Genomic DNA, 15,377 nt, shown 5'->3' on the forward strand with positions numbered 1-15,377 from the left:
TCTGTCTGGCTTTTTCTAGCATCTTCATTCGTTCTCTCCGGTGGTGAAGACCGGTCATTGAGGAGAAACGAGAGGCTGTGGTGGTSTTCTTCAGAGCTGTCTCTGTGCTGAACCTTATCAGTGCGAGCAGTACTCAGACGGCCAGGCAGAGTGAAGCTGAGCATGAGTGGGGCTGGGGCGGCTCTCTGTGGCCTAGAAGCTGTGGCTTTGAGCGGGGGCCAGCGCTGGGAATACCAGGCCAGCCTGCCCCTGTCTGGAGGGTATGTTAATCCTGTTTGGTTTGGGAGCCGGAGCCTTGGGTAGGGYACGTACAGGGCTCTCCAGCAGGACGCGTCAGGGAGAGAAGGCTGAGTAGTCCCTGCCCACAGTAAAGAGACCACACCAGTATCCCAGACCAAGCCACAGCAGCTCGCCAATGGAACTACTGCACAGACAGTAGGCTGAGGTTGTGGTATGTGTCTGTCAGAATGAGAGAGAGAGAGAGAGAAAGCGAGAAAGACAGAGACAGAGAGACAGGGAGAGACTGAGAAAGAGAGGGTTAATTACTAGGCTGGGCAGGGCTGCGTGTTGCACAGGTGAGAGCTGAGCACTGGTCTGGTCTGAGGGTTGCACTGTGTCGAGTTGACTTGGGTCCGCTGATCTTGCAAACAGATGGCTTTTGTCGAGATCCGACCTGAAATTGAGAAAAAAAGAGAGAGAGAAGGAGAGCGAGGCAGACAGACATCATTCCTATCAGTTTGCCTTGTCTTTTACAACCAATGAAAAGGTCACACACAAAGCCCACACTCTTCTTCTGTCTGAGCAACACGGGAGGGCTTGACAACTAAAGTAAAGTATGAACGAAATAGTGACAGGGTGCAGATAGCGATCTCTGCTCTAAGCTTGTCTAGAGCTCTCTGTCTGCTCTGTCTGCTTTCACCCTCCCTACTGGGATAGAGTGAATAGAGCAAGGGAGCCACTGATCCAGGCTCACATATAAAAACACACACACACATTCGCTGACATACATTGATGAGTGAATAGGACAGAGTACTCAGGGAGGTCTGTAAAGGACCAAGGGGAGACTGTGCAACCTTTTCACTGTCGCTTACAAAGATGCTTTTGATAAGCCAGAACGCACTTCCTGCCACCCCAATGCACACACACACACACACACACACACACACACACACACACACACACACAACACAACCACACATGGACTTCTGCCATCGTGGGCTCACCTCCAGCACACGGGCAGAGCAAGGTGCTGTTGGGTCGGGGGTCCGTACTTCGACGCACTCCCCATGTGTAGTTGGTTTCTCTCAACTGCGAGGCAAGGTGCTATGCTCCACAACCACACCGGGTTCTTACTCGTGCAGCAGGATCTGGGGTAGAGGGAGAGAGGGGAATAGACTAGTGAGGTTAATGGATCGTCTTAGCAACTCGACAGTGTGGTTAGCAGCCCATTGCCCTCCCTGCCCAAAATAGACAAGTTTAGCATACCCCCTGGGAAAAAAAAAAATGTTTATCCCCAAAGGCCCCCCCAAAAAATTGGGGGACCCCCCAAAAATAAAAAAGAAAAAAAGAAAATTGAAAAAAACCAAAATTTGAAAAAAAAAAAAAACTTTTAAGGAAAACAAAAAAGGTAGTGAAGTGGCAGGACATGGTGACTTGGGGTGACCAATGGCGTTGTGGAATGTGTGTGTGTGTGTGTGTGTGTGTGTGTGTGTGTGTGTGTGTGTGTGTGTGCTGGTGTGTGGGTGTGTGTGGTGTGTGTGTGGTGTGTGGGGTGTGTGTGTGTGTGCGGTGTGCGTGTGCGTCTGTGCGTGTCATATTTGGTGTGTCTGTGTGTGGGCCCGTTGTGAGGTCCCGAAGACAAAGCCTGTGCTGAACCGAAAAGTGACCGCTTGGCAGACCTAGATGTTGGGTCATGGAGCACAGGCTGGGGTTGCTTCTAATGGAGTGGAAAGCTCTCAAAATGAAGGGKTGCTTTGTTCCCCATAGACTTGGCCATAACATTTTGGGGACAATATTCAAACCAAACTGAGGGATTTGTTGACAATGACCAGCAGCAGTGACACTGACTTAATAGATTTAGGCATGCAAGCAAATAGCAAATTCTTTACCTATGACAAGTAATTGTTTCTCATATCAAACGCTAACATGTGTCTCAAATGTTGTTGTGTATGTGACCCAGAAAGAGATACACACACACACACACACACACATGCTTATAAGAGTTTTACCAGCTAAATGTGCTAACAGCCTCAGCRCTCARCGTAGATTATCCCTATTGTAGTCTAACTAGAGTAAAGACAGGGGGTTTACACATAAATACATCTGTACTGGGATCAGATAAAATGACTGTGCATCTGTACATCTGTCCCGTGGGCACGGTCAGCGATATGAACATTATGTGCATCCGGATAGACGTTGAAAMGCGCTCTCCAAAGCTCAGTGAAGCAGGACATGAGAACGTGAGACTGCTCTGTACTGAGTTGTACGGACTCCAAAGGCACTCTCCAGTGAGTTCACAACAGGTAACAGAAACCGAGAACCTCGGCAGTAGGCATGGTGAGAACCAAATTGGATTGAAAGAGTTATCAGAGGAGTCGTCGCAGAGGGGGTTTGGGGGAAAGAGAAAGTGAGGCGGAGAATGGTGATTTAGCTAGAACTTAATAAAGCGTTAAAGTCATGTGTGATCACTCTCCGGCCTCTAGGTCACCAGGCTGCTCGTTACGGCGCACACCTGTCACCATCGTTATGCGCATCAGACTCACCTGGACTCCATCACTTCCCTAATTACCTTCCCTATATATGTCACTCCCTTTGGTTCCTTCCCCAGGCGTTATTGTTTCTGTTTCTGTTTCATGTCCGTGTGCTGTTAGTGTTTCTTGTTTTTGTATTACATTGTGTTTATTCATTAAAACACTCACTCCCTGAACTTGCTTCCTGACTCTCAGCGCACATCGTTACAGTTAAGCTGACCCCCAGAGCTTCCAGGCTAACTATGTTGCCCTGGAGCTGTGCCATTGGACCCTCCACGACCGGTCCAAATATACAGCAGGCACGGCAAACACAAGTTCCAGAACGTGACCCCAGGGGCTCCCCGGTCCATCTGCCAGAGGTCCGAACAACAGGCCCTCCGATTTGACACACTGAACTCTATCTGAGAAGTAGTTGGTGAACCAGGCGAAGGAGTCATTTGAAAAGCTGTTGAGTCTGCCGATAAGAGTGCAGTGATTGACAGAGTCGAAAGCCTTGGCCAGGTCGATGAAGACGGCTGCACAGTACTGTCTTTTATCGATGGCGGTTATGATATCATTTAGGACCTTGAGCGTGGCTGAGGTGCACCCATGACCAGCTTGGAAACAAGATTGCATAGTGGAGAAGGTACGGTGGGATTCGAAATGGTCGGTGATCTGTTTGTTAACTCCGCATACGAAGACTTTAGAAAGGCAGGGTAGGATAGATGTAGGTCTGTAACAGTTTGGGTCTAGAGTGTCTCCCCCTTTGAAGAGGGGGATGACCGCGGCAGCTTTCCTATCTTTAGGGATCTCAGACGATACGAAAGAGAGGTTGAACAGGCTAGTAATAGGGGTTGCAACGATTGCGGCGGATKATTTTAGAAAGAGGGGGTKCAGATTGTCTAGCCCAGCTGATTTTTAGGGGTCCAGAWTTTGTAGCTCTTTCAGAACATCAGCTATCTGGATCTGGGTGAAGGACAAGTGGGGAGGCTTGGGCAAGTTGCTGTGGGGGGTGCAGAGCTGTTGGCCGGGGTAGYGGTAGCCAGGTGGAAAGCATGGCCAGCCGTAGAAAAATGTGGTGCTTGACTGCTCTCTGATATGCCACAGTGGTTTCAAACAGACAAAAACCAACAATCTAACAACATCTCAACTTGCCATTCTCACATAATTAGAGTAGATTAATGCCTATGAAAATAATCATTAATACTTTGTCCCCGGGTATATTATTCATTTCACTGTAGCTCTCATTAGGCTAAGGGGAAAATGATGATGAATTACAGTGTGGCAGACATGGCTACAACTCCCCAGCATCACCTGCTGCCTGACTGCTGCCCAGGTCCACAATCCTCTGCTCTGGACTGGCATGACCRCACTGAACACTTTGCCACAAGAATGTGAACACAGAGAATAAGCCCRATTCTATTTCAAATAACATCCCTAGAGCTCACCATATGTTATGTCTCGTTTCTCTCCGCCTTTCTCCTTCCATTCTCCTGTCTGATTAGGCTATATACATGAACACTMTCAGAGTTTACCCTCACCACTCTTCAACATTTGTTTTCATAAATAGTTTCTAGCCGAGTCAGGGTCTCAGAACATTCAATAATGCTCTAGTTTTCCACGACAAGCATAAAATATCTGCAAGGCTCAGTGGAAATCAGTTTCCTTCCCCTTCTGTTGCGTTTCTAATTTGGAACGTATTTAAGTCTCTCTCTCTCTGTGCCCTGACCCAAGCTTTACAGGTCTATACAGTTCAATTGCAGAATTCTTTTAATCTTTTAATCTGTGTCCCTCTCTCTTCTTTTTGTAATTACGGAACATACTTAGAGAGATTAATGTCCTCTCATTTGCAGATCAGCGACCTGCTACTGCTAACCCTGCTAGTGGACACATGACTCTCAGGCTACATGGGAGAAAACCATGTCAGAGCAGCGAGCAGCATGCTGTTACCACGCTGAGAATGGAGCACTAAGCACTTTAAAGTCGATCAAATCAGGTCAGTTCAACTGAGTGTGGTGATGTAAAGCTAACAAAAACACATGTCTACATTGGAACTACACGGTCAAATCCCCCCTTTCTGCAAAATGACAAAAATTACTAAAAGGCATTCCAGGGATTTCACTATGGCATTTCTCGCATATTTATAGGCGCTGTTTAAACTTCAGCTCTCAGTTCACAGGTAGCCCGAGGCCGAGGGCTTTGTCCAAACTAGCTTTTACATGACTTTCACCTTGCATTTGGTGGATAGATAACAAACCAAACTTTCCAAACTCACCTGGTTTTCCCCCTCTGTTTCTAAGTTCAAAGGGCATGTGAAAAAAGCTTGCCACCATTTACATAGCTATCTGAGGAATATATCCTCTACCTCTCAACACCCTAACTCTTAAATATACAAACTAAAGCATGACCAACCTTGAGAGTCACTTATTCGCCAAGGACAATCAATAACATTCAACTGTCAGGAGCTTAATTTCTATTCTTTTCGACCATCAGTTGCAGCAATGTGTGACGACAAGTAATGGCTTTTGCTTTTACCTCAGAGCTTAGGCCTCTGCTCTGACAGACAAAGATAATACATAAGAATGTGCAGAGCGTGTGCAAACTGTGCAGTGTCTGTGTCCAACCAGTTGCTATGTCTACATCTTTATTAACAGCACGTTTTAAAAGGAAAATACTACTTCACAGGATCACACACTAGGGCCTGTGACACATAAGGTGAGGGGTCCGCTTTGACCTGGATGGTGAATATGGAAGCCCGTTTAGCTTAATGGACCCCTTTTTCTCCCTTCTCTCTCTTCCTCTTTCTCGCTCTGTCGGTCTCTCTCTCTCCCCTCCCCTCTCTCTCTCTCTCTATCTCTCTGTTGGCCACCGCTTTGAGATGCCTGACACCTCTCCCCGCTACTCTATTGAAGTTAAAGCCGCCGGCCTGGTTTCAGATAAATCTTGCGGAATGTGCAGATTTTGTTTCTTCTTTTGCATGAAGTGCACGATTCTGGAAGTTCAAAGCGCATGGCGAGCTGTTTGAACCCCAGACCTCTTGATTTTAGAGATGAAAGCCCCGACGACATCAGAATCAGGACACAATTAATCCTGAACAGTAGCCTTACTCCCCTGTACCACTCGTTGTTGTTGGGAGTTTTCTCTTTTTTTCCCGCCCACCCTGCACTACAGCCCGGCCTTGTTTTCATCTGAGTGAGCGTCCGAGCCCTGTGCCAAGGCCCTGTCACCGCTAATTCGCTAACGGACGTCAGGGCAGACGGGGACGGAGGGGCAGCTTACTTCAAAGACCAGGGTCTCATTAGTGGGTCCAGCCGTGTACAGGCTCTCTGGGCGGTTGAAAGAGCGCTGATAGTCAAACACCGTCCCACCGAACTGGAACTTTCCAGGCCAGTCCACCGTCCAGTCCCCTGTCAGATAGTACTTCCTCTTCAGGGTGCGTACAGCCAGGTAGCTGGTGGAGATCTCCATCTCCTGAACATGGATGCTCCGTGCTCCAGGTGGGATGGTCACCATGGCGTAGTATTCTGAACAGGGAGAGAAAGAGCTCATTTACCTTCTGAGTCAGGAAATCTTTTTTTCTAATCTTTTTTTCAACGTGGCAACACCCATTACAGTGGATACACAGAGCACAATTTGTATAATAATCCCATACAAGCAACAGACTATCATGGGTATATTCAAGTATTTTATTGGGATGAATTCTCATCAAGACCAAACACAAAAAAGTAGATTACCAGTGCAAAAAACACCTTCAAACGAAAAACTTTCCCTGGTTTTAATCTTACCTTTGTGCATTGAATTACAAAGTGTTTTATATAACATGATCATATGGTGCAATGTTTTCAGTAAAGACGTGAGACAGTAAGCTTAATTCACTGAGACAGCATAAACCATTATAACTCTCTGCAGTACACAGCTGCCCTGGTGTAACGACGCATGCAAGCTGCCACATAAATAACTTTCCACTATATTACAAGCAACCCCAGCCTGTGCTCCATGACCCAACATCTAGGTCTGCCAAGCGGTCACCTTTCGGTTCAGTCACAAAGCTTTGTCTATTGGACCCTTAAAGGGCCACACACACACACAGTGATCTGGAAAGGTTGCTTTTAGCCAGTTGTGAGAGTAGTAGTATGAGGTCTGGAGGAAGGGTCTGTCTCCCCAACAGTGGCATCTGCTAGAGAATTCACCCTGTCATGTTCAGATAACTCTGCCCCAATAACACTGTGCCAGAACTGTCCTACAACAGAGCTCGCCCTCTCACCCACCGACTCAAATTACCCTGTCAGTCTTCTCGTTTGACATACCGTTTGCTCTGTGCTGGAGGACGTAATGGCCTTTGAAGAACTTGCAGGTGGAGTTGTCCCCTCTACAAACTCCACAGGCATCCAGAGTTTCCTTAGAGCCCAGGACCTGGTCACAACCCACCGGCTGCAGGATGGAAGTAAACAGAAGGAACTTAGATAACACAGAAAGCATCCTGTGTTCTATATCACATTCAGTTGACTTAGATGTAGTTTAATTTTTTTATTTTATTTCACCTTTATTTAACTAGGCAAGTCAGTTTAAGAACAAATTCTTATTTTCAATGACAGCCTATGAACAGTAGTTGATGTGTTGCTGTACAGTACATCACGTTCCTCAAATCTGCAGTTTACCTCACAGACTCCTTCGATGCACACGTCACCTCTGTGGTCTGAGCAYGATGTSCCATCCTTGACTTTGCTGGCCATGGCAAAGAAGAAGGCAAAGTCCTCAGCGATGCAGTACAGCTTGCAGATATCCTCAGCTATAGAGGACATAGAGAAGATTTAACAGGTATTATAAACAAGATCATGGAAGTAATTCTGCACCTGTGCATTAACCAATTCCTCCTTCCCAAGTGTGAGTTTCCAGGACTGTATAGAGAGCACAAACCTCCTTATGGCCTCTCTCTTTGTCACTGGTACACTCCATATTACAATGTGGGGATTAGGACAGGGCTATGGTAATGAAGGCGCCGCACTCGCCAATTGATGAGGCAAGGTAGGAGCCAATCGATGGAGTACTGGTGAAGAGTGTATACAGGGTTCTATTGTGTTAACGGTGCATGTCCACTGCAGTGCAATGTACGGAACCTCTGGGGACTGAAGGAGCACAATTCACATACGTCAGACCTGAAAGGCTGTTACAAATGGGCCCATGAAACAGGGAATGCAGAGAGGGCAGCTTCTCCACAAACCTCACACAGAGCTCCAGACATGGGCTCCGGGTTCTACTTGTACAACACAGTAACAGTCTAATGACAGGGTTGTTACCAACAGCATGACAGCCTGGGGACACAAGGGCATCATTATCTGACCAGCTTCAGTTTTGACACTGTCWCTGGCTATTCAGATTCCTTCCATCTTTTCTTCATGCCAATCTCTTCCATTACAGAGAACCACTGAACGCATTCCAGAAGCATCTTATGGATTTCTATTTGACATTTCACGTTAGTAATTCACATCCGTAGGCCAAGGCACTTGATTTCAGTAAGCGTATTGGATCTGGTGCTTAGAGCCCAGTTAGACKGGGGTAAGACTGCCTTTACCTCCTGGTACCTCGGCTTGTCCGCTGAAAAGATGCCAAGGTCAGACACCATAGGCTGCCCTGGGGGCAGGGCCTTAGGGAGTGTCCCTCCACAGGGAGAAAGAGAGAGGAGGGAGAGCGGTGCGGAAGCACTCTACAATCAGCCTTTAATTAACGGAAGCGACCGTTCACCTCAGGCCCCAGGAGGCTTCTCAGGATCTGCTGCTTGCATCTTCATAAATCAGCGTCTCGCAAAGGTAATGGGGTGACAGCCAAACTCTCTATCTCCTTCTCTCTCTATCTCTCTTTATCTCTCTCACTCTCTCTCTCTCTCCCTCCCTTCTCTCTCACTCATACAGTATGTATGTTGTAGGCACAGGTAAAACCTGCCTTAAGGGCTTCCTTTATAACATATTCTTTCTCCCTGAGAGAGAACGGGTGGCTACATGTTTCCCATGTAGATTAGYCTGACAGGTTATCCACAGCACTCCCAGGCATGAGTAGACTGACACATTGATATGGTGCACATGAGGCACATTTTGGGCTTCAGCATTCAAATTAGTATTCAAGGTTTGTCACAAAAGATTWAAAAAGATTTGCAAAGTCATCCAACATATAGCCTAATTTGAGAGTTTTACAAGAATAAACAGGACATAYAGTTCTGATCAATGTGCAYTGTTAATTAAATGCACTTTTAAKAAGCACTGTATTTAACTCGACTGTGTTTTCTTACATCTCTTGATTTATAAAGTCGCTCTCATACTTTTGGATTTCCTATAAATGTCCCTCTTGGGGGTACGGCGAATCTATAAAAGCTGGCTGAATGAGGTGCATTCTAGGTGTACTCTATTGGCTCATTCAACATTTACCCTGTTCCTAATTACAGGGGGAATTGAACAAATAGTTGCCATACCTTCCACCTTGGTGTAGGGCTTCCATTTGTAGTACCAGCCCCTGAAGGGTTTGCTGTTGTACTCAGCACACTGCTGGGCACGGAAGTCCACTCCGCTTGGCTGGCACGGCTTTGTGTTACACAGCTGGTTGAGACGAGCGGAGCCCTGGCAAAACTTCCCGTTGTGTTGTGGCCTAAAGCAACACACAATTAACACATGTAGACCCGACACAGATGTGACATAGGTTAGGGCAGGCGTTCTCTTCTTCTCATGTTCAACACATGGGGAGAAGGGACTCAAGCCAACATTTCTAGGGCCCTGTTATGACAGTTTCAAAGCAGAATGAAATAAATCACATTTAAGACTCAGCAAGATCAAGTCAAGACCAAGTATACAACGACAGCCTCAAAACAACACTACAAATCAGGTTATTGGGTTTCCATCCAGGTTCCCAACCACTCCTGTGAAGACAGCAGCCACAAGTATCTCCACTCAGCCACATTAATAGAAAAGGCCTCTGTTCTTAGAAACAACCTAACAGTGGAGGCTGCAGAGGGGAGGACGGCTCATAATAATGGCTGGAACGGAGCGAATTGAATGGCATCATGTATTTGATACCATTCCACTCATTCCCCTCCAGCCATTACCACAATGTACTCCACAATTAAGGTGCCACCAACCTCCTCCGGTTTCCCTGTTGTGAGCCTGATAGGCTGTTTTAAAGTGGAGCAGTGCACTTCTTGGGCAGGCTTCCACTGCCTAACCTCAAAGCAAATGAATCTCCGTTAGGCTCTTCCCGCTGGAGCAGYGCCAGCATTCACTTACAGCTAAGTGAATGTGTGGGTGTTGGTGTTTGTATGTGTGCTTGTGTTTTTACACATGTGGAACAGTGTGTTGTTAAATGAGAAGGAAAGTCTTCCATGATTCATTCAAGTAAGTGAGTGATATGTCTTTATTTCAAAAGCCCTGGGTAGACAAACAGTTGAAGTCGGGAAGTTTTTTTGAGTCATTAAAACTCATTTTTCAACCACTCCACAAATGTCTTGTTATTAACAAACTATAGTTTTGGCAAGTCGGTTAGGCACATTTACTTTGAGCATGACCACAAGTCATTTCCCAACAATTTGTTTACAGATAGATTATTTCACTTATAATTCACTGTATCACAATTCTAGTGGGTCAGAAGATGACATACACTAAGTTGACTGTGCCTTTAAACAGCTTGGAAAATTTCAGAAATTATGTCATTGCTTTAGAAGCTCTTGATAGGCTAATTGACATAATTTGAGTCAATTGGAGGTGTACCTGTGGATGTATTTCAAGGCCTACCTTCCAAACTCAGTCCCTCTTTGCTTGACATCATGGGGAAATCAAAAGAAATCAACTAAGACCTCAGTCTTAGTTGTGGCGCAGTGGTCTAGGCACTGCATCGCAGTGCTAGCTGCGCCACCAGAGTCTCTGGGTTCGCGCCCAGGCTGGGCTGGGTTCGCGCCCAGGCTCTGTCGCAGCCGGCCGCAACCGGGAGATCCGTGGGGCGACGCACAATTGGCATAGCGTCGTCCGGGTTAGGAGGGTTCGGCCGTAGGGAGGTTTGGCGGTAGGGATATCCTTGTCTCCAGTATGTAAAAAAAAATGATGTAATAAAATGTATGCACTCTACTGTAAGTCGCTCTGGATAAGAGCGTTGCTCTTGGCCGGTAGGGATATCCTTGTCTCAGTATGTAAAAATGTAATAAAATGTATGCACTCTACTGTAAGTCGCTCTGGATAAGAGCGTCTGCTAAATGACTAAAATGTAAAATGTAAATGTAAAAAAAAGTGTAGACCTCCACAAGTCTGGTTCATCCTTGGGAGCAATTTCCAAACGCCTGAAGTACCACGTTCATCTGTACAAATAATAGTACGCAAGTATAAACACCATGGGACCACGCAGCCGTCATACCGCTCAGGAAGGAGACGCGTTCTGTCTCCTAGAGATGAACGTACTTTGGTGCGAAAAGTGAAAATCAAACCCAGAACAACAGCAAAGGACCTTGTGAAGATATATCCACAGTAAAACGAGTCCTATATCGACATAACCTGAAAGGCCGCTCAGCAAGGAAGAAGCCACTGCTCCAAAACCGCCATAAAAAAGCCAGACTACAGTTTGCAACTGCACATGGGGACAAAGATTGTACTTTTTGGAGAAATGTCCTCTGGTCTGATGAAACAAAAATAGAACTGTTTGGCCATAATGGACCATCGTTATGTTTGGAGGGAAAAGGGGGAAGCTTGCAAGCTGAAMAACACCACCCCAACCYTGAAGCARGGGGATGGCASCATCATGTTATGGGGGTGCTTWGCTGCAGGAGGGACTGGTGCACTTCACAAAAWAGATGGCATCATGAGGTAGGAAAATTATGTGGATATATTGAAGCAACATCTCAACTTCCTGACTGATGTCTTAAAGCTTGGTCGCAAATGGATCTTCCAAATGGACATTGACCACAAGCATACTTCCAAAGTTGTGGCAAAATGGCTTAAGGACATCACAGAGCCATCACAAAGCCCTTACCTCCATCACAAAGCCCTGACCTCAATCCTATAGAAAAAGTGTGGAATGAACTGAAAAAGCGTGTGCGAGCAAGGAGGCCTACAAACCTGACTCAGTCACACCAGCTCTTGTGGGAAGCTTGTGGAAGGCTACCCGAAACGTTTGACCCAAGTTAAACAATTTAAAGGCAATGCTACCAAATACTAATTGAGTGTATGTAAACTTCTGGGAATGTGATGAAAGAAATAAAAGCTGAAATAAATTATTCTCTCYACTATTATTCTYACATTTCACATTCTTAAAATYAAGTGGTGATCCTAACTGACCTAAGACAGGGAATTTTTACTAGGATTAAATGTCAGGAATTGTGAAAAACTGAGTTTCAATGTATTTGGCTAAGGTGTATGTAAACTTCCGACTTCAACTGTATGTGCATTAGTAGACAGTCTGTGTTAAAATGCAAAACAAATAGACATCACTCGTCATAGTCACCCAGAGAAACTCTGGGAAATATTATTGGATTTCATTGCCAAGATCAAATATGTAATCGAACAAAACAACATCAGCCCAGACACTAAACAGCAAAGCAACACAGAACTTATAAAAATAAAAAATAAAAAAAACACCTCATATTACTATCAAACCACACTCAGCGAAAACTTTCTGTGCATGATGTTCAGCATCAAAGCGGCACACATTCCATAATATATTTTACTGTCAACACTTATCTGAGCAGAGCTTACACAGAGAAAAGCATGTGCTGATAACAGTGGATTGTTACATATAAAACCTGGGTCCCGGAGCTGCCAGGAAGGCCCAGAATGACAGGCTCTATGAAAGGTGTCAGTGTAAACCTCCTGTTTTCAGAGCACCTCTCATTTTGTGTGCAAAGATCTGGACCTGAGCTCCCAGTCTGATCCTATTAGGGCTTAGGAATGGAGACATATAGGCCCATATGTTAGACTGCTTATGAGGGATACAGACAACCAGACGTCGGGTTCTAACAGGGGTTCGGGTGCTACTTGTTTAATTCAGGGAGATGAGATGCAGTAAAGGATCATTAATTACATCCAGCRACTACATCCAGCCTCATTTTTTCTTGAGCGGATAGTCAGGGGACAGGAACATAATTACAAATCATTTGTAGTCTGCAAACTGACCGCAAGAAGCCCAAACAAATATAATATTTGACTAAAACATAATCATTTCAATCCTTGCTTACATTTTTATGAGATCACATATATCTCTCTATTATGCATGGGAATACTTTTGAACAGATTAAAAAAATTAAAATCACTTGGAGCTGATTTGCTGGTGTTTTTATAGTCTTTTATGTTAAACAATTCAATTTTTTATATATATGACATTTCCAGAAAACTTGGGGTGGCCAAATAAAATCACACACGGGCCAAATTCGTCCCACGGGCAGCCAGTTGGGGGACCCTGCAGTACAGTATCTGACCCCCTACTCGGTAGATTGAAAAAAACTTTTGGGATAGCTGACTACTCCCTCACATGCCTAAGGGGGGTACCAGCCAAGTTTAACTTCTTGTTATACCCTTTTTCTTTTCTTCTCTCTCTCCAAACAGATCCTACACCTACCGCATCGCAGAGGGATGTTAAATCTCCCAGCGACAGCAATGAGTCCAAACTTCAGTGGACTAGAGGTCATCCTGTCTGGCTAGTCATCACCTGCTCTCTCCCTTCCCCCTCCTTGTCCTCCCTTCTCTCATCCTCCTCCCTGTCCCTCACACAGCGACCACCACGACACAGGGTCATTTCTCTCAGGCTCCTGACCACCCCTAACCACCACTGGACCTCCTACTTTGCTGCCCTGCTTCCTCCCCACTCACTCTGCATCAGTACTCCCACCTGAATCAAATTCCCGCTGGGACCTGGGCCACCCTGCTGGATCACTCGGATGAGAGAGAGAGAGAGAAAAAGAGAAGAGAAAGAGAGACTGTTAATGTCCAACCTCAGGTCAGACCTCAACTGGTCAGGTTGGACCTCTTACCTAGTAACCTTAAAACATTTTAGTTCTTATAAAACTCGTTAAGCTCCATGGAGTGTGGTGGGTCACACAGTTTCTAACATAGCCTCACGCTTTGGTTAGAAACATTATGCGTTATAACAGGATGTGTTGATATAGCATTAAAAATGCTTAGGCCTACCCTCCTACAGTACAGTACATAGCTGAGGTTCACTAGTCTGTAAAAGACGACGTCATCTATTTAGAAATGACATCTCCTCAATTTGTCAGTGATTAATGGTGTTTGGCCTGGAAGTGGTTTTCATCTCAACAATGTGCAAATTCTGGGAATGATTCCTATTCATTTGACCAAAGTGATTAAGCATTGAAATTGACAGGAATTCTGACATGTTACCAGCTCGGCGTATCGAAGGAGCAGGATCTTTCCAGTTTATGTTGAGAGAGTGTCAAGCAGACAAAGGGCTTTACCGTAATAATTCAAACTCTCAAATGTCAAGTATAAACAGCCTCGTATCTCGATGGAAACGTGTACACAAACAGAGCATACCCATCGCCTGTGGCACTTTATATGGTTTCACACATTGTCATGGAGCAAGTAAATGCTTTGCTGCGTAATGCTATTGTTTCGGTCGACATTTTTCTGCTTTAAATGGACTCATCCTTCTTTGATGTAGCACTGTAAATTAAAGCATCCCATTGCTACTAAGCACGGCTTTCGATAACAAGAAGGCTTTGCATTTGTTACGACTAATGTCGCACGAATACACTGTTATATAGTAACAAGTTCATCACCTGTACTAGGTGTTCTCCGTTGTCCTAAAATATATGGCGGTCTATTCTGCTCCATGTGAAGGTAAAGCTAATGGCTAGTGCTAATAGTGAAGGGCATTGATGGACTTACTTGTGGCCGATTCATGAGCGATGGTGAAAGCTAAGCCCAGTCCTGTGTCTTCATTAATCGTACAGCTCCGGTATTTACTACAACATTCCACTTATAGGAGCAAAACCTGCAGAGATAAGCAGAGGAAGAGGGAGAAGGAGAGGAGGACAGGTGTAAAGTTAAAGAGAGTCTTGTCAGGGAGATATCGGGCTCAAATATGTATTCATACAAAGCTACTATGTCTATCTACAAAAACCATCAGACAACATAACTGTTCTGGGAGAAGGAAGGCCGTAGGCAGTGTTACAAGACAAACTTATTTTGATACAGGCATGTATCAGTGAGCCAAGACTGCTGTTACGTGGCAATAAATGCAGTCTTTCAGGTTTAATTGGTCCACGGACAGCATGAACGCTATGTATTGTAGCATGAAAGCGGTGGGTTGTGTTACAAAGAGCATATTTATTCAAGGCTTGCTTGCTCCTCATACTGTACGTCCCAAAGTGCATACTTGTGGTTTAGGGCATTGAGAGTATTAATTATACTGTAGTTGGCTGATGTTCACGTTTTAACTGATCTGACAATGCTGCCAATTGTTCCACTATTGAAGAGAAGGAGAGAACGGGATGGGTGTAAGATGTGTGTAGGTGTGGTGCATGTATGTGCGTGTTAGTGCGTACGCGCATGTATGCATGGCTATACTTGTGTAAGTGTATGTTGTGGAGTTTTGACAAGGGTGTATTTAGTGTAGGTGAAATCCCTTGCCGGAGGGAGTCCAGGCAGAGCATGTTAGGATCTGCCA

The 15,377-nt window shown here is 45.3% G+C and overlaps 1 pseudogene; it reads right to left on the reverse strand.

Moving 5' to 3' along the window:
• Positions 1–15,377, reverse strand: part of LOC111969090 (A disintegrin and metalloproteinase with thrombospondin motifs 18-like) — a 51,735-nt pseudogene that overhangs the window by 11,667 nt on the left and 24,691 nt on the right.

This window comes from Salvelinus sp. IW2-2015, linkage group LG10 (genome assembly GCF_002910315.2).
Source record: "Salvelinus sp. IW2-2015 linkage group LG10, ASM291031v2, whole genome shotgun sequence".
In the NCBI taxonomy this organism is placed as follows: Eukaryota; Metazoa; Chordata; class Actinopteri; order Salmoniformes; family Salmonidae; genus Salvelinus; species Salvelinus sp. IW2-2015.